This window comes from Fukomys damarensis, unplaced genomic scaffold (assembly GCF_012274545.1).
Source record: "Fukomys damarensis isolate Sample0158 unplaced genomic scaffold, DMR_v1.0_HiC HiC_scaffold_8, whole genome shotgun sequence".
Lineage (NCBI taxonomy): Eukaryota > Metazoa > Chordata > Mammalia > Rodentia > Bathyergidae > Fukomys > Fukomys damarensis.
In genome coordinates this window covers 518,900-538,804 of record NW_022900920.1, presented here as the reverse complement: position 1 = coordinate 538,804, position 19,905 = coordinate 518,900, and the positions used below count along the sequence as shown (strand labels likewise).

The window sequence follows — 19,905 nt, the reverse complement described above, 5'->3', positions numbered from 1 at the left end:
AAAAAAAAAAAAAAAAAAGATTTGAGTCATTACTGTATATTTGCCTAGCTAGAAAGCCCTCCAAACCTCATTTTATTTATCTGTAAAGATTCATTTTTTAAATCTACTTCATAGAGTCATCAGCAGAGACCCAGGCACACAGCTGACATGCAACACGCATAAGATCCCTTAATTCAGACTAAACAAAATGTTGTCTTTTCCTCTTGTTTCTGTTTTCTTCCCCTCAATACATACCACATATTTTCCAGAAATAATCCAAAGATACAAGAGGAGGAGGGCAAAAGTCCCTTTCTTTTTTTTTTTCTGCAGCATATAAGGCTCTCCACTTCTAACTCAAATTTAAAGTGATCCTAAATATAACAGCAGCATCTGCAGAACTTGAACTGCGTTGAGAGAGGAAGTGAATAAGAAGTGTGAATAGGATGTGTGACCTGGGGTCACACTATCTTCCTGTTTGCAGGACAAGTCTTGGTAATCAGGGAGGAACCCTCTGAAGTCTGAGTTAGGGAAACCCTTGAATGCTGCAAAATAGACAGCAGATCTTTCTAAAGGAGACTCTTATGTCCAAATAGTGGCCTAGAAGAAGATAAGCCTAGAACACACAGCCAAGTGGCTTAAAAGTGGGAACTTACTAGAAATTTGCAAAACTGAAATGAAGACCCTAAGCTACAGGTAAACATATAACCTAACCTCAGTACTCAATGTAGTCTGTGTTGTGGAGACATTATTTTATGTTAAGTATTTCAATACTGATCCATAACCACAATTATTTGAGTAAAAACTACTGTCCTTCATTTCCCTTGCATAATCTGAAATCTCCTATCTATATTTTTTCTTGAAACTTTCTCTTTATTTCCCCACCACCTGTTAAAGTGCCTGATTTCTCTGTTACAGAGGTTTGAAGAGATAAATGCATTATTGTTCACTAAAAATGGTAACATTTATTGCTACTTCAAAAGGCAGATCCAACTTCATGAGTTGACGTTTTAATCATTTTAATGTCTTTAAAATCAAAGATACCCATTTCCAAATAAAGTCTTTGTAACCTATGAAGAGTCCAGTAATTTATAAATACTCCCAAACTCTTCAAAATATTTTAAGTGTATTTTGTTAAAAAACAATTTATTTAAAAAAAAAACAATTTAAATAGAGATGGTAACATATGAGTGGTGCTAGAGCTTTATGAAAATGGAAGGAGACATGAACAGGTGAAGCACAGGAGATATTTTAGGGAAAGGGTAGCACTGCAGATTGAACCTAGGGCTTTATACATAACATGTTTTTAAAGCGATCAAATTATTCGGTATGATACTGAAATAGTGTAGTAAGACAATATGCATTTGTTAAAAATCTATAGAATTTTATAGCATAAAGAATGAATCTTAATGCATTCATATGTTAAAAAAGTATTTAAGAGGTCAAGGGATCGAAAAAGGAATGTAGATTGTAACAAAAAAAAAATCTAACTGTATGAAACAACTTCACTGACAGGGTAGGAGAAAAGGGTGCTGACATGTCATTCTAAAATCTGTAAGACACTCGCAAGCGCAAGGACCCCCCCAAAAAAAAAAAAAAAAGTTGAAATAAAATCTGTAAGACAAAAGACAAAAGGAAGTATGTTAAAAACATTACTTGATAGAGTTGTCTCCTAAGGTCATAGTTCTGTAACCACTATACATATACACTGAATCAAATAATCAAGTAAATGGATGACACAGACCAGGAATCAGGTTTATCAGTGTTGAAGCTGTAGGTTGCAGACAAGCACTGGAAGTGTCTAGAAAGATCCATGCAGTAATAATTAGAGTCAGATATCAGTACTAAGCCATGTTTAGCTTATATGTATAAATATATGTATAAATACAGCAATATTTATACTTGGGTATATATACAATGATTAGAATACAAATATATCCCCTTGTGCTGTCTGCTGAAAGTATCTACAAAGCAATGAGGTGCCAATAGCAATGAGCATTCCTAGCTCCTAGATCTTTATTTCTAAAACCATACTCCCATTAAAGAAACCAGAATTTTCTGGAGAAATAGTTGATTCTAGAACTAGGGCACGAAATGTACAAGGTTAACCTGCATTATCATATAGTGCCAGGAAACAAGGAAGTGATAAAAAAAGAGGGAGTATGGCAAAGTGATACAGAAGCCAACCACAAGAGTTTCCAATAACCAACACTGGAACCATCTGAGGGTCAAAATAAGGCAGGTTTCAACCATAACATAAATATTCTCAAGTCTATACTACTACAAATTATCTGTTTATTAAATACATCAATTATTAAACAAACAAATATATAGGAGATAAGAGACAAATTCCTACATGAAAGAATTCCAAATAACTTATGTAGGTACTCTGCTCACTAGCAGATTAGGTCTAACTTCCCACTCCTGAAGTGTAACCTGCATATAGCAACTTCTTTCCAGAAAATACAATACAAAAAAGGAGTAAGAATAAGTGACTTTTCACTGAAAAAAAATCTGACAAACATTCCCTCAACAAGATGACCAATGTCAACATCAATTGTGATGTCATATTGCTAATATTTAACTTACAACGTGATGGAAAAAGAACTTCACCTCTGTTTTCTTCCTCCAAAAATATATATAACCCCAGTATAATCTTGAGGAATCTCTGTAGAAGGACATACTATAAAATACTCAAACCAATATTTATCAAGGTTGTCAAGGTCATCAAAAATAAGGTCTGAGAATTTGTCACAACCAAGAGGAGCCTAAGGGGATATAAAGATTATATATAATGTGAGATCTTAAAACAGAAGACATTGGGTAAAAACTATGCATAACTGAATGAAGTATGGACTTTAGCTAATACTAATGTATCAATATTGATTCATTAATCTTATCAAATATACTACACTAATGTGAGATATTGATAACAGAGAACTGGGTATGGAGTATATGAGAACTTCCTGAACTACTGTCACATCTTTTCTATAAATTTAAAGCTATTCTAAAAGTAAAATCCTGCTTAAAATACATTAAATTTAACATTTTATAGATGTTTAAATGCAGCTGTTGTACTAAAACCTCTTGCTGAAGCACATCTTTATTCAAGTAATTACTAACTGGACATTATTTTGCAAAAGTATTTGTTATACAATTTCTTCTTTGAACAGAATTTATTGTATCCACATCCCAGCAAAGCAGGGCTAAAGTCTGTGTGCCAAGACACACAAATAGCTTTGTAACACTCACTGTATTCAAATCTTCCCATCCATGACACACAATATTCCCATTGGCTGGGGTGGGGGAGTCTCTAAGTTGATTCTCTACTGGTTCAAAAATTTCCAAGTGAAATATAGCTTCAGGAGTCAGAAACCCTGGGGCAAGGTGGGGGGACAGGAAGGAGTACTGACTACTAGTTCCTGGGCTTGAAAAAAATAACAAAAGGAAGGAAAAGGCCTGAGCTTTTCCAGACAGGGCCACCCTTATATGGGAAAATTGCCACAGAACTTCAAGTAGCTCCGAGAGGAAGAAAAGCTGGTGTTACACAAAATTTACCACACTAATCAATCCTAATTGGCCCCTGGGATTATATTTTCCAGCAACTAAGATTCCAAAGGGCATAAATCTCTGTTGTCCATTCCTGGACATGGTTGGTCATAGGAGGCAATGGAAAGTTTTGAAAACACATGATTTTAGAATCTCATGTGGATGATCTTAACAACATGGTTCACACAGTTTCTGGAGACAATAGTAGCCCACAATACCAGGCTAGTCTATAGCAGGAAGCTCATTTGTTACTGTTAACGCCTCCACCTTTGCTGAGATCAGCCAAGGGTGACAAACCATTGAGACAATCCCAAAATTAGGCCCCTGTTTTCCTGTTCACTAGGCTCTTCATCACTGGAAGCCAGCAGAGCCTGAAGAAATAAGAAAGAAGGAAAAAATAACACAATTTTCAGACTTTTGAGATATATCCTTTGATTTTTCAGACTTTTTCAACTTAGGTCACATGGTTCTCACAGCTCATTCTTCAAGGACTGGTTCATAACTAATGTTTCATATATATAACACACAGCATGACTTAAAATTCTTAAATTACAGTGCAAATTCTTTTTATTTCCTAATTCAAGTCCTCCCATATCCCACACACCTAGTCTATGTTTTACATGTGTAAATATCTGATCTTGATTGACTGTCGTGATCTGCCATAAGAAAAATTTCCCATAAGAAAATTTAAATATACTAGAAATCAGACCTTACTTTTATGGTTAACCTCTCAAAATAACCAGGAGATCATTATGATTATTTCTACCCTACTGATAATAAGTCTTGGTCTGATAGAATATAGATACCTAAATTAGATAAATACAATAGGTAGTCAGACAGGGCTGAGCCCTCCAGAGACTCAGGACAAAAGGTGAAAACACACTACAACTGAAGCCAGAGACACATCAGTTGGGGGCCAAGCCTCAAGATAACCACAAAAGGACTTCCGCAAGGGATGAAATAAGTGATGTCAGTTACCTCAGTGGTTGACCAAGACCCCCAGATCCATCACTTACATGAGAAGTTCTTTGAGCTTTCTACATACTCTTACATTACGAAATGGATCACTATTACCTAGGCAACTATACTTATAATCTTATTGGTTGATCATCTCTTTAACCCATGTTGTACTCACATGGTTTTTGCTCTACACAAATGTCCCTGTAGGGCCAGGGATTTAGCTCAGTGCTGTTGCCACCTGCCCCACAAGCACAAGGTCCCAAGTTTGATCTCAGGTACAAAAAAAAAAGTTCCTGTAAAGTGGGGTCCTCAGTTACCCAATCAGGACCCCTCCTGATATCCTCTCAATAATTATTTTCCTATTCTTAACCTCCATTGTTTGTAGAATTAGTTCAATTTTAGAGAATACACACTCAGTGTATCAGATATCTAACAGGTTGGGAAGTATAACATTTCCCTTATATTATTTGGAGGCCTTATTTCATCTCCTGCATCCGTTAGAGGAAAAAGGTCTTCCAGCTAGGGATTTAGCTCAATGATTCTGCTGCCTGTCTCACAAGTGGCAGATCCCAAGTTCAATCCCTGGTACCAACAAAACAAAACAAAACAAAAACAAAAAGAGAAAAAAGAAAGAAATAGGTCTTCTCCCTCTCATGAACAGGGTTATGCATGTCACTGATCAATTTTGCCTTTCGTGACCTTGGCTACACACGACTCTTTGATTTCAAGTGGACTGCCCACTGTTTCTAGCTATGATGCAGGAAAGTGATGTATCTGTGCTTCTGGAGAGTAGCTCCTGATCTGGTCAAAGAGTAGCCAGGCCTGTACCCTAAGCCCCAGTACTGGCTTCCTTCTCCTTTGTTTTGGTCCTGGGTTTACATGCTGTCCTACTTTAATATCTGACACTTCCCCCATTTTGAAAAAAGATGGCACACATTTTTTAGTTGAGCTCTTAGCATTTAGAAATCTAGGCAGGCATAATATGTTAACAGAAAAAATTTCTAATCATTAGAATATCACATTACCATAGAGGTCGCAAGAGTTGATGTAAAACAGGGCCTTGTTTCCTCATATGTAAAATCTTCCCCTAATAAGCATCACACATACATTCACTTATTTAACAAACACTTGGTAAACATCTACCACTTGGTAAACATTGGAGGGACTTTTCTGGGTATCAGGACCCTATCCCAATCTCCTTCCTTTTCTTTCCCTTCCCTTTAGCCTTAACTCATAAGGCCCACCCTCTGTTAAAATTATTTTCAACAGTTTTTTTTTTTAAACAAAGTGGTTGTGGGATTCAAAACCTCCAGATCCCTAAAGGCATAACACATTTATAAGTCAAACATTTCTCCTACAAATATGACCATTTCTTGTATGTATAGATACCTTATCTCTATCAAAAGGGTCTTTATCATTTTGTCACCAGTTCACAAACACCACCTTCTAACACCCTAAACCAGACATGGGTCAGAGTAGTGAGGGAGCAGGAAGTTCAAAAACTGCCACGTGAGGCTGGGATTTAGCTCAGTGGCTCCGCCACCTCTCTCACAAGTGCAAACAAAGTTCTGAGTCTGATCCCTGTCACCCCCCCAAAAAATCTGCTATATGGCCAACATCATCATAGTTTTTAAAATAAGATTAGGAGGAGAAAAGAACATGGTAAAGAAGAAGAGAGTTAGGAATTCAAAAAAATAAAAATATTGTTTTGCAATCACTGCTAGTTAAAACTCAATTTCAAGTCTAGTCATTTCAAATAAATATAAAGATAAAATTCTTTAGATTGAATTTTTGGGTTGTATACATAACCTAAACTTTAGGAAATTTAAAATTTTTAAATTTTCTAATAAATACCACTTTTCCAGAAAAAATTGTTCCATTTTTAGTCTCTTAGTTATACCCTTGCAAAGTACTCTCTCTTTGTTCTATGTAGCATTTACACAATGTACAAAGATTTATTTTTGAGATCATTGTTTAATATGTCATTCTTCCACTAGACAATCTTCATGAGAGAAGGACCAATTGCCATTTTATACTCTACTGAATATTAAAACATACAAAGAATGTACATCTTATCAGGGATCAGTAAATGTCTGTCAAAAGAAAAAAACAAAAGTATCTTGCCTAGATCCTCCCTTAAGTCCCTCTTTGTTTATCAAGGTCCACCACTTTATTTTAATATTGTAAAGAAAAGTTTAGTTTGACTTCAGTAGACTCAAGTGGAGGCTGTCTTTCATGCAGAAACACTACTTTTGGTAAATATATAGGATACATGTACAGTTGTATGCACTGTGTTGTTTCAGTGTCAACAACAAAACTAAGCCACGAAATTATCTGGAATGACTTAATTATACTGAAGAGAGGAGTGATAAATTGAAGTTTTTGTTTTGTTTTTTTACTTATCGGGCATTGAACAAAAGGCTGGAAGTTGGAGGCATAAATTCTTAGGCACTTCTCTTGGCACCTTTGTGTACAAGTAAAGTATGTTCCAGCAAGCCAAGGGCCATTCGCTCACAAAGTGATGAAAGGCCAGAGTACTGGGAGGGCAGCTTCACCAGGAAACAATGTGCACAGAAATGGTAAAGAGACCTGAAGGGATATGGGTGCAGCACTGATAAATTTGTGCTAGGTAGCCTTGAAATTTGTATATCACCATCTTTGTTTTTTTTTTTTTAATTATTTACATCATTCATGAGCATGAAAAAAGATGCGTAAGAATTCTTCAAGAAACAACAGAGAATGGAAATAATTAGCAGGGTGGAGACATCAGATTTTTAATGCTTTTTTTGAAGAGTGCAATCACACTTTAATTTCCTTCTAAAGTCAGTAGAAGCATATATTTTAGTAATATAAACTTAAATTATAATAAATGTAATTACCTTTATTCTTTTTCTTCACTATCTCAATTGCATTTTTTTTAAGTTTCTGGCATAAAGGCTCTTCATCTATTTCAGCATTGATTTTTATCAAAATATTTTCTGGTTCTGAAAACCACTGTTCCAATGAAGGCCAGTTGTCCGAGAAGCCTATAATTCTCTTTTGTATGTGATCTCTTAAGTTCTGGTACCCATGTTTATCTTGATTTTCAGTGGTGCCATGCTGACCAATGTCTTTATGAGCTGTTTCATGTGAAAATTCTTCAGCTATGATATCATTCATGCAACTCAGCAAGAAATTTATCTGAAATATCTAGTAATATGACAAAGTCAAATGCAGAAGAGGGAAGAGGTACTTCTTTTGAAGTCAAGGCTGTGGATATTTATTTTCTTTTCCTCCATTTCTTTTTGTTTCTCTTTTTTTTAACTCTTTTTTTTTGGGGGGGTACCAGGGATTGAACTTGGGTCTTTGCAATTGTGAGGCAGGTGGCAAAACCACTGAGCTAAATCCCCAGCCTTCTTTGCCTCTGTTTCTATGAGATTTCTATTGCAGATGGTGAGAGCTTCCTCTAGAATCTGTGCTTGGCTTAATGTCACTGGAAAACCATCAAGGATCCACCACTGATTCACAGCATCTCATTAATAGTATTTACTATGATGTTAACTAATAATGTATCTGGAATGCTCTTCCCTTTCTTCAGCAATTGTGATTTTGCCCCACACTGGGCATGTATAGTGAATTTAGAGAAATGATCACTATCACTTGATTTGATTTCTTCAGTTTTTGGTGTTCTATAGTATGTGTACTAGATGTAGTTTTACTTTCTGTTTCTGGTAATAGTTCACCTGAAACCAGAGAATCCAAAGATACATTGTGTGAGTTCTGGCTTTCTTTATTGTCCTTCTGCAGATCTAATGGAGCCTTCCCACCTTCTTTCTGAAATGGCAGGTCCTCACTGACTTTTCCGTTGTCATAAAATGCTTAGATATCTTCTTGGACAAGAGTGTCCATACAAAGTACCTGAATAGAAACTCTCTTTGTAGACTCTTTAAAGTGATAGTTCTCTCTCTCTCTCTCTCATTGAGTTTATTGGTACATTTTAGGTATACAGTACAGTTGTATTCATCACTGGGATCTTGTACCTTTACATGACAGGTCTTGGTTCTCATTTTTTCCCCTTGTCCCTGCCCTCCCTTCACCCCCTCCTCCCCTCCCCATTTACAAACACTTTTCCATTTTTTCATTTTCTCATATTTTTTCTTTTCCCTTATTACCTTTCCCCTACCCTTCCCACTTTCCCTACACCTTTAGCCCTTTTCTTGCTATTTTACATTGTCAATTATGTCATTAGATCTTATGTACTATTATAGTTTTCACACCAGAGAAACTATTTGGTATTTATACATGTGTGACTTATTTATTTCACTTAGGAGTATATTCTCAGTATGTATCCATTTTCCTATGAATGAATCTAATTTCTCATTCTTTATGGCTGAATAGTATTCCATTTTATAGGAAAAACCACATCTTCTTTATCCACTCTCCAACTGATGGGCAAATGGGCTGTTTTCAAGTTTTAGCTATTACAAACTGTGCTGCTATAAACATAGGTGTGCATGTATCACTGTGATATGATTCTTTTGTTTTGGAAAGATACCCAGCAGAGGGATGGCTGGGTCAAATGGAACCTCTAGTCCCAGCATAGTGATAGTTTTCTAATGAAGTGTTTTCCCCAGTAAGCATCCTTTAATACTGAATGAAGGCAGTTCAGACTCTGTTGGCTCAACTTGAGGAGGGAGAGATTTTTCAATGAATCTGTGAAGTGCATGGCCCAGTATGGAAGTGTTGGAGGGTGGTAAATTATCCATTATTTCTTCTGGTACAGCCCACTCTCCAATCAAGTTTTTATATTCTTCATAATCTTTGCTATCAATCAAGTCTCTTTTGTCCAGTTCTCTAAGTTGTTCTTCAGAGGGATTAGCAGGCATATGCTTAATAGAGATTTGTTCATATATGGGCTTTCCATGAAAATAAACAATGCCTTCCAATCATGCATCATCTTAAGTGCAATCAGATTATGTCAACATTCAATAGCCTGCCATTTTAGTGGAAAAATCAAGTATTTGATCCAAAATTTCTCCACATATTTTATAATTCTTTCTATAATAAGCCTAAACTCCACAGTAATCTGTTCATGAACTTCTTTCTTTCTGAGGATTTGTTCTTCAAAATCAATCTTTGCTTGTTTTGCCAAAGCTGCTTCTTGAAAGAGGATCCTGGAAATCTTTATATCTTTGCTTATATTGTTTTTCTCTGAAAATTCTGTTTTGCTATAAAACCTCTTTTTCATGCCAAATGTGCATGAGTTGCACAGCAGTCCCGGGCTGTTGGGGCTGTTGCATGAGCCCGTGTATCAATTGCTCCTTATGGTAAGCCTCCTCCTGTGCTTCGTGGTCAATGAACTGATCCATTAACAAATTCTGCCATCTTTTCTCCCTCTGCTCTCATGCAAAAGCATCTTCTAGGTGCTTCTGGATTCTTTTAATGTAGTCATTGTCTGAATAAGTGTTTAACGGGTCAGTAGTTGCATAGTCTGCTGTATCTAAACCACTCTTGGATGCACTTTCTTGTGCATGGAGATTCTTTTTTATTAATGCTTCAAACTTCATGATCTCATCAGCAGCAACATCTGCTTCCTCCTGGTGCTTTTATTTTTTATCATTTTTTTGAGGCTTAAGTGTTTTCAGAGTGTGATTGGATGCAGGTTTAGGAATATGTATGATAGCTGCTTGGATTATGGCTGTGATTTCATTTTGTTTTGTTCTGTTGAAGTGTTGCTCTCAGGAAGCTTTCAGTTTCATATTTTGAAATTTCAAGCTTGCCAGCATCTGTGTGGTTGGTACTTGTACTCTGGTCAGCCACTTTTTTTCTTTTTCTAAAGTGCAATGTGCACTTGATATAGGAGTTTTATTGCTGCTCTACACTTTTCTGTGATGATGCTTTAGGCCATATTCTTATCAAACTGCACCCCAGAAGGTGAAGCATTGGCTCCAAGCAGTAAAGATTATGAAGTCTGGCTTTTGAAAGCCTGCTGTCTGAAAACTCTCAAGGGAAACCCTGCACCTGATACCAATATTCTGGCATGCGCTCAAGACACAGCCCTTCAATTGATACTAATCAAGTGAGAGACTAAGAGACTGGGGATGTGGCTCACTGGAGAGAGTGAGAGACCTGGGGTATAGCTAAGTGGAGCCAGTTCCTGCCTGGTAAGGACAAAGTCCTGAGTTAGATTCACTCTCCCTCTCTCTAGGTCCTGAGTTTGATCCACAGATGCAGACATGCATGAAGTCATGAGACCCTGATGCAAAGATGGAGCAGTACAGCCACCCATAGCCTGGTAAATACAGGGTGAGGAGAGCGGGTTCTACCTTAATCTACAAAATCCAGGTGTCCAGAAGCTTTAGCTATGTTTGTTTTCTTGATATCAACTTAAATCTATCTCAAATCTCTCTCTTTCAGAGCTGCCAAGAAATTCAACCTCAATCATTGCAGGAGTCCCCTTACCATCATAAGAATTGGGGAGAAGTATATGTATCAGAAAATGGGGGTAGGGTTTCTAATCTCATCTGATATTCTCACTGCCCAATCTTTCTGTTTCAATCTAAGTAAGAATAAGGGGTAGTGGGGAGGGCTTTTTATCTCAGCTGGAAGCCCTGCTCCCTGGAATGGAAGGAATACCCTTAAAATCCCACATAGGTACCAGGAGAAGACCACAAATATAGCCTTTGATCCCTACAACCCACAGGCCAACCTCTCCCAATGTCCTGGAAGTTTTGCTCTTTCCTGACTATTACCTAATTACTCTTCCCTATTGCCTTATTACTTTAGGGCATTTTTCAATTTCAACAATGAGCTAGGATAGAATTAAGAACCTACAATAATGAGTATCTTATCAAAGCATCTTGTCACTCACACTTGTGTTGTAATTTCTTCTAACCTAAAATTTTCCTTCAGTTCTCACTCCATTCCCCCTTACTACCACACTTGATATTCAATTAGGAAAAGAAAATTTATTGTTCATTTTATTTTCCTCTAAAGTGCCTAAAATGGGAATTTTCTTCAACCACTGTACTTGAGAGTATAAATCCCTCTCAGCATTCCCTCAAAATTTTTTGATGTGTAAAAAGAAAATTTTTAGTTTTTGCTATAACCAAATGTACATATTTTCACAGCAATGCTTGGGATGAGAGATGAAGCAAGTCAGGCAGCCTGAGTACACTAGTTTTATTGCAACTAAGAAGTAAAAGGTGAGTGTGTCATCATATCTGTACTACAGAGAAACTGTAAGAACTTTGCCCCCAAGAAAGATCACAAACAGGACAAACGCAGCCCTTCTCTAATAGCAATCATCTGGAAGAGCAACCTATAGACAACTCCAGTGGTTTTGTTGACAAAAGCTTGTGATTGCATCATAATCATTACTGGCCTACCTCATACTGCTTTCAAACATTTAATTCTCTGGCAATATGTACCCCCACACACTAAATTTAGTAGTTGATGTGGAAGAGACAATGAAGTAGTTCACTCCTCTTTTTATCTTCCTAACTAAAAGAAGATCTAATGTTTAGCCACCCAATGTAAACACTACATTGCCTAAGGCCTTCTTCCCTTACTGTGCAGAATTTATACTTAGCTCCAAGGAGTGTCACATAGTCTCTTCTACATACAAAATTGGCCTGAGTGGACCCCCACCAGAGATAGTTAAAATTACTTGTAACAGTCTGTCCCTTTTGAGAGAACAATCATATGTGGCTGTCAGCAACCATGAGAAGCCTTTGTAGCTGGGTATTCCAGACAAACTGTTAGCTTAGGGCCCATCTTAAAACTGTTTTTGCTTTCACAGGCGTAAAAGATTTTTAATCCTTTTGATTCTTATTACAAGAGATCTCTGTTAATTGATCCACAAAGTTCTGACTAGTCTTATTTATCAAGAATATATAAAGGACTCAAATCAATCAGCCCCCGCCAAATATAAAGACCCGATTCAAAAATGGGCATCCGAAATGAACAGACATTTATCAGACAAAGAAGTCAAAGCAGCAAGTAAATATATGAAAAAATGTTCCACATCACTGGTCATTCGAGAGATGCAGATGAAAACAACACTGAGATTCCACCTCACCCCATAAAGAATGGCTGCTATCAAGAAATCACACAACAACAAATGTTGGCAGGGTTGTGGGGAGAAAGGAACCCTTCTCCATTGTTGGTGGGAGTGCAGACTGGTGCAACCACTATGGAAATCAATATGGAGATATCTCAAAGAGCTTGGACTGGAGGTTCCATTTGACCCAGCCATCCCTCTGCTGGGTATCTTTCCAAAAGAGCTAAAAAAATCATATCACCGAGAAGTATGCACACCCATGTTTATAGCGGCACAGTTTGTAATAGCTAAAACTTGGAAACAGCCTATTTGCCCATCAGTTGGAAACTGGATAAAGAAGATGTGGTTTTTCTATAAAATGGAATATTATTCAGCCATAAAGAATGAGAAATTAGATTCATTCATAGGAAAATGGATACATATTGAAGATATACTCCTAAGTGAAATAAATAAGGCACACGTGTAAATACCAAATAGTTTCTCTGGTGTGAATAATCTGCAATAATACAGAAGATCCTAGTAACATTCCTGACATTGAGAAATGGGAAGAAAGGAGCTAAAGGTGTAGGGAAGGCAGGATGGGTAGGGGAAGGGTAATAAGGGAAAAGAAAAAAATGTGAGATAATGAAAAGATGGAAATAAAATGTTTATAGATGGGGAGGGGAGGAGGGGGTGAAGGGAGGGCAGGGACAAGGGGAAAAATGAGAACCGAGACTTGTCATGTAGAGGTACAAGATCCCAACAATGAATGTAACTGTACTGTATCCCTAAAATGTACCAATAAACTCAATAAAAGCTGGAAAAAAAAAGAATAGCTGCTATCATGAAATCAACCAATAACAAATGCTAGTGGGGTTGTGGGGAGAAAGGAACCCATCTCCATTGTTGGTTGGAGTACAGACTGGAGCAACCATTGGGAAATCAGTATGAGGATGCCTCAAAGAACTAGGATTAGAGATTCCATTTGACCAGCCATCCCTCTGCTGGGTATCTTTCCAAAAGAATTAAAAGAATCATACCACAGTGATAGATGTACACTTGTGTTTATAGCAGCACAGTTTGTAATAGCTAAAACCTGGAAACAAACCAATTGCCCATCAGTTGGAGAGTGGATAAAGAAGATGTGGTTTTTCTATAAAATGGAGTACTACTCAGCCATAAGGAATGACAAACTAGAGTCATTCATAGGAAAATGGATGCATATTGAGGCCATACTCTTAAGTGAAATAAATAAGACACACATATGTAAATACCAAATCATTTCTCTGGTGTGAAAAACTAAAAGTGTAAGTCAGCTCAAATTGTATAACTGATGAGGTGAAATAGAGAGAAAAGGGCTAAAGGTGTACGAGAAGTGGGAAGGGTAGGGGAAAGGAAATAAGGGAAAAGAAAAAATATGAGAAAAGGAAAAAATGGAAACAAAGTCTTTGTAAATAGGGGAGGGTGGAGGGGGTGAAGCGGGGGCAGGTGTATAAGGAAAAAATGAGAACCAGATCTGACACATAGTGGTACAAGATCCCAATGATGAATGTAACTGTACTGTATACTTTAAAAGTACCAATAAACTCAATGAAAAAAAAAAACCCTTTCACCTTGGATGGGGGTTGGGAGGTGTCCTAATTTAAACTAGTTTCTCACATGACTATGACACCTGAGGTAATACTGACCTTCTGAAAAGGACAATAAAGACATTTTGCAATTCCAAAGTATCTTTCAAGTAAAATGTCAATAAACATAATTACTCTAGTCCCTAAACCCAAGAGTAAGTCTTGAATACATAAAAATAAATCCAGATGTCTACTAGAAGCAGATGCCAAGCTGAGAATTCAGCTCAGTGGTGCCACACCTGGCTTGCAAGCACAAAGTTCTGAGTTTGATCCCTGGTACCAAAAACAAACAAACAAACAAAAACAGTTGCCTTTGTCATTTTGGTGGACAAAATCAGAAAGGAGACAAAGAACTTTGGATTTTGAAATTCTACTTATAGGGCCGGGGATTTGACTCAGTGGTTCTGCCACCTGCCTCACAAGATGAAATTTTTAAGATGTGAGAAGTTTTATTGAAGACTATAAAATACAGAAACACCAGATTCTCGTTTTAAAGCAAAACAGACACCATCTTTCAGAACTTTCCTACTACTGCCCCATTCTTTTCCTCTAAACAACAACAACTACAACCCCAAGTTTCAGATACAAGATAACAAATAAACCTTCTGGCAAATATTTTTCTCATGATGCTAAGCCTTACCCTAATTATTTTTCTAAATTTTACATTTGTACCTTTTCAAGAATGAGCAGTATTTTAAAAAATAGATTGATATTTTAAGAACTAGACATAACTTTCTTCATAGTAATTAGAACCAAAAATCCCACACACACCCTACTCAAACTCATAGGAAATAGATATTTGTTCATTAAAGCTCCCCTGCTTTAGATGATTTTTCTCTCATATATTAGTATATTAAGTCATTGTCTTATCCATGCTGCAAAAACTATACAAAATGATCTCTTAATTCCCTAGAGAAACCTCAAGGCAAAATCAAAAGCTTTATGCTATAAAATAAAATAAAAATACAGAAGCACTGGGACAATAGAGGCAGCTTAGATGAATAAGCACAAGAATGAAGAAAAAACTTTTTGTACAAATATTTACAAGAATAATCCAAAAAAGGCATATTAAACATCCATTTTCCTGCAGAAATTATGATGTCAGATACACTAGTGTGTGTGTGTGTGTGTGTGTGTGTGTGTGTGTAGTAGTGGATTTTAGGAAAGAGACTCCAATTCTCTCCTATATTTACCTATTGTATCAGATCCTTGCTTGGGGACTCTCTTTCCTTTCCACGGTATAAACCTTTGTTCAGAGGCCCACCTAACAATTTCCACAGAAGATAAGCTGAGTGTGCTATGAGTCTTTCTTTGGAAAGCTGCCATCTCCCTTTTCACTCTAACACTGAGACTACTCCAAAAATCCAAGCAGTCCTTTTATGTTTTGAGTTTTATTAAAGCTTTTTAGCATGGAGACTTAAGACTAAAAACTTTACAAATTGGTTCTATTAAACAGTGATCTCAAGGCAGTAGTTTTTCTTTTTTGGGAGACTGCCCCATTGATTATGCTCAAAGCAGGCTGTAAGCAGTGCTGGCTATAAAGAGTTAACTCCACACACAACTGGTTTGTTTATGGAAGTGAGTCTGGCCAAAGTCTATGTGCTGAGGTCAGAATGACCCTTACCCAAATTCCATTCCCAGAGTTAAACCCTTCTTTACTAAAAAGACTAGGTTAATTATTAACCACAACCTATATTTTGCTGTTCTGTTCCTAATTCAAGAATTCTTTGTCTTTTTCTTTTTCCTTGCCTGCATCTACAATATATCCATAGCAACTTCACACAGACCCTTTATATCAATCTAACCAATAAATATCAGTGGTTCTGGATGTTCACGGCATTTACTTGCTCACGCCTCTGACTGCTCGAGCACTGGTCATCCTAGCTCCTCATATTTCTCTCTTTAATTCTGTTTCTGTCTTTCTTCTTTCCTTGAACCATAGCACCAATCAGGAGATTAGGATCCACTGCAGGGTTCTCTGATATTCTCTCTCTTTTTTTTCCTAATAAGACTAGTGTATTCAGTATCCTAGTAAAAGTTTTGATTGTAAGTATCTAACAGTACAAAAAGTACAAAACAGATTTACAAACTGCATATAGTATAACCTATAGGAAAAGAGAAGTGAAAGGGCAAAAAGAAGACTGGTTGAAAGAAAGAAAAAAGGAAAGGAGGAAGGGAGAAAAAAGTAGAGATGATCCATATTATATTCTACCACCAACTCTGCAGCCAAAATGTACCAAAAAATTTCAAAACAACTCAGGAGGATGTAATGGCTAAACTCTCATAATACCTCTCAGGCTGTGGGAGAGCCACCTATCTCACTCTAAGGTCTCTGCAAATGGTGGCTTGAGTATGTAGGGTTTTTTCCCCCAAAAGAAAGAAACATAAAATGTTTAGATTACAAACTATAAAACCTTAGTGTGCCCATAAAAAGTAGCTCATGCTTAATATGATACTATCAAATTTTGGCATCAAGAATTGGACTAGCCCAACAATCTAGTACATTCATCAAGAACACACAAGAACAATTAAAGCCCTGAAAACTGCCAATCTCAACACAAACTTTAAAAATATTCTTTAAAAATCACTGGGTTTCAAGTGATTAAGGAGAAGGGAATGTGAAGAGACTGCCTATGGTTTCTCTTCACATTATGCCTAAGATTTCATTTTGGAGAAACTGATTTAATGTCCTGAAATTAGATATTTGTGATGGTTTCACAACTCAGTGAATATACACTTCCTTCAAAAGACAAAGATTATCAAGCAGTGCTATATGATGGGTATTGAGTACAGCCCTCCCCCACATAAATGCTTATGGGCTAAAGACTTGGTCCGTAGTTGGCCATAAGCTCCATGCCACGATGTCTAACTTACCACAGGGCCAAAAACAACAGGGCCAAACAACCATGGACTGAAACATTCAAAACTATGGACTGAAACATTCAAAACTATAATCCAAAATAAAATCAAATCTTTCCTCTGTTTTTTGTTTTCCTGTGCTTTTATTTTTGTTCTTGAGGTAGGGTCTCTTCATCTTCTTTCCTTCTACCTTTTGGGAATCGGTCCTAGGGCTCACTGAAAGTAAGGTGGTACACAAAATGTTACATTTTTACAAAGTGTAAGAAAGCAAACAAGAAAATAATTTTTATAATATGTGCACTAATCTTATTCTTTTTTTTAAGTGAGTTTTTTTGGTACATTTTAGGTATGCAGTACAGTTACATTCATTATTGGGATCTTGTACCTCTACATGACAGGTCTTGGTTCTCATTTTTTCCCCTTGTCCCTGCCCTCCCTTCACCCCCTCCTCCCTTCCCTATTTACAAATACTTTATTTCCATCTTTTCATTTTCTCACATTTTTTTTCTTTTCCCTTATTACATTTGCCCTACCCATCCTACCTTCCCTACACCTTTAGCCCTTTTTTTCCCATTTCACAATGTCAGTTAACTCATCTTATTCTTAATTACAACACTATCAGTGTTGTGTCATTGTTTTATAAGACTATATAGCTCAAAAAAGAAAATACTTTGAAACTTCTGCTTGAAAACTAAATAAATATATTGTGCAAATGTAACGAGATTCTATACTTCATTTCAAGGTGGGACCTATTTGATAATAGGTAAGATATCATAAATGAAGTTATTTTAAATTATTCGTTGTTTTTCAATATAATCTTAAACTCAGAAAAAAATTTAGCTTCTTTACTGATAAACTGTAAATTGGCAGCACCAGATGTAATAGGTAAGACACACATTTATTAAGGCACTCTGCAGATTATATCACAAAACTTGAGTTCTAAATGAAAACATTTTGCTTTGTTTTAAAATTTGCTTCTGACCATTGTTTATAAGCTAAATAGAAGGGCATAAATCCCATTCTTTAACATAAAAGGTCAGTTTTGTTACTCTAAAATTAGTATTTTAATTTCAGATTTAGATAACTTACTGTTAAATAATAAAATATATGTCATGTACATTTTATTTTAAATTTGGAAATGCATTACTAATTGGAATAAGAAAAACAACTGGAAAATTTAGTTTTCAAACTTTAGCTTTTTAAGAAAAATATGTTCATCTCTGGGATAATGGTGCCATTATTATAAAAATTTAGACTTATGTCCTAAAGCCAAAATAGCTGTAACTATTTAGACAGATGAATGTACTTTGCAGAAGATAGATAATTTTTCTTCCTGCTCCTGCTCCAGAGTAAATCTAACCTACCTCCCATTTTCTTTCCCCAGCTGTAGTAGGTATCCTATCTACCAGTAACAAGTATTCTCAGCTCAACCTGTGTGGCATTAAAGACTTCTCCCTGATAGAGGAAGGCTTTTAAAATTCAATTTAGGAGAGAATTGGTTATCTCTCCACCTCCCATCCCCACCATGGTATTCTATCTGTGCTTTCAAGCAAGCTAATATCCTCCTCTTCATCCTCCTCCTCCTCCTCCACATCCTTCTCCTCCTCCTCTTCCTACTACACACACACACACACACACACACACACACACACACACACACACACACCTTGTATATTAACCTTATAATCTGTAATAGATTTAGGAGGACTTCCAGCAGCCACTATTCTCCTCTCTCCTGCTGCACCACGGGAAGTGATGAGGGAAATTCTCTCCATATTATCCACATCCTCCCTAGGCCTTAGTGGGGTTTCTGGTGGAAGAGCCTTCAAACAGAGGTAACTCTCCAAAAACTGTGACCCCCACCAAAAGCATCACACTGTCAAGCTAGTCTACACTAGAACTACTCTAGAAATTCTTCAAAATTCTAGTACAAACACGTAAATAAGTCTAAAGTAATCATGTGAATGGCCTTTGAGAGTTTTTTTTAAATATCTTGAATAACTGGTGTCTTCTATAAACACTGTCAAGCAATAACCCAGGCTGGGGAGTTAATACTGTAAAATCAAAATATAAAAGTTTTCTCTTAAAATTTATGGCATACTATTTCTTTAAAAATTCTTAATTATATATGTTGTAAATAAATATATTTACATTTTATGAGACTCTTAAGTTACTTTTGGAACTTTGATTATTAAGATGTACAGGGTTAAAATGTTCACATGCAAATAAAATTATTTATAAATTAGTGTTCAGCAGTTTTTGTGATAAAAGTAAATGAAAGAGATACAGTCACCATACAACTGCTATATGTATATTTCTACATATACTTTTCAAAATATAAACCATACTGATTTTCCTTAAGGAGCTAATGAAATATAACAGGCTAATTAATATATCAGAATTATCTCACTAATGTTCTTAAAATTTAAATACATGATAAATTTTGTTTTAAGCTTGCATTGTAATAATTTAAATAAATTTTGTGTAACTGTATAATCTGGTTACTACAGTTCATGAAAGGAGATTGTTTAAAAGCAGAGAGAAATATGATAGCTAGGATACTTTCAATATTTAGGGGGTGTGGCTTCCAGAAAGATGGCAGAGTAGTGAATAGCAACAAGTCAACCTTTCTAAGATTCAAAATCCAGAAACTGAAAAATAACAATGTGGGGAAGAAAAGAAAGAAGAAAGTGGATTCCCAGGACCCAGTAAAGGTCTGAAGGGAAAATTAGAGCCCACCGAGAAAATGAAGCAACAGATATCAAAGCAGAAAAATGAGGGGGCAAACTGTACTTTCACCCCAGCTCCCAGCACAAGGTGTGAAAGAAGAAGATCAAATCAACAGAGGTAAGTGAGGGTGGGGTGCTCCAGAGGTCTCCATGGAGAAACACACCAGTAGAATGGAGCAGTGGA

General features: G+C 36.4%; 1 protein-coding gene and 1 pseudogene across 2 annotated transcripts in view; both read right to left on the bottom strand.

Annotated features, from left to right (window-relative positions):
* The window catches only part of Entpd1 (ectonucleoside triphosphate diphosphohydrolase 1), a 140,773-nt gene that overhangs the window by 103,139 nt on the left and 17,729 nt on the right, over nt 1–19,905 (bottom strand). The gene's annotated exons all lie outside the window — the stretch shown is intronic.
* Nucleotides 3,804–18,767, bottom strand: LOC104859974 (annotated as a pseudogene).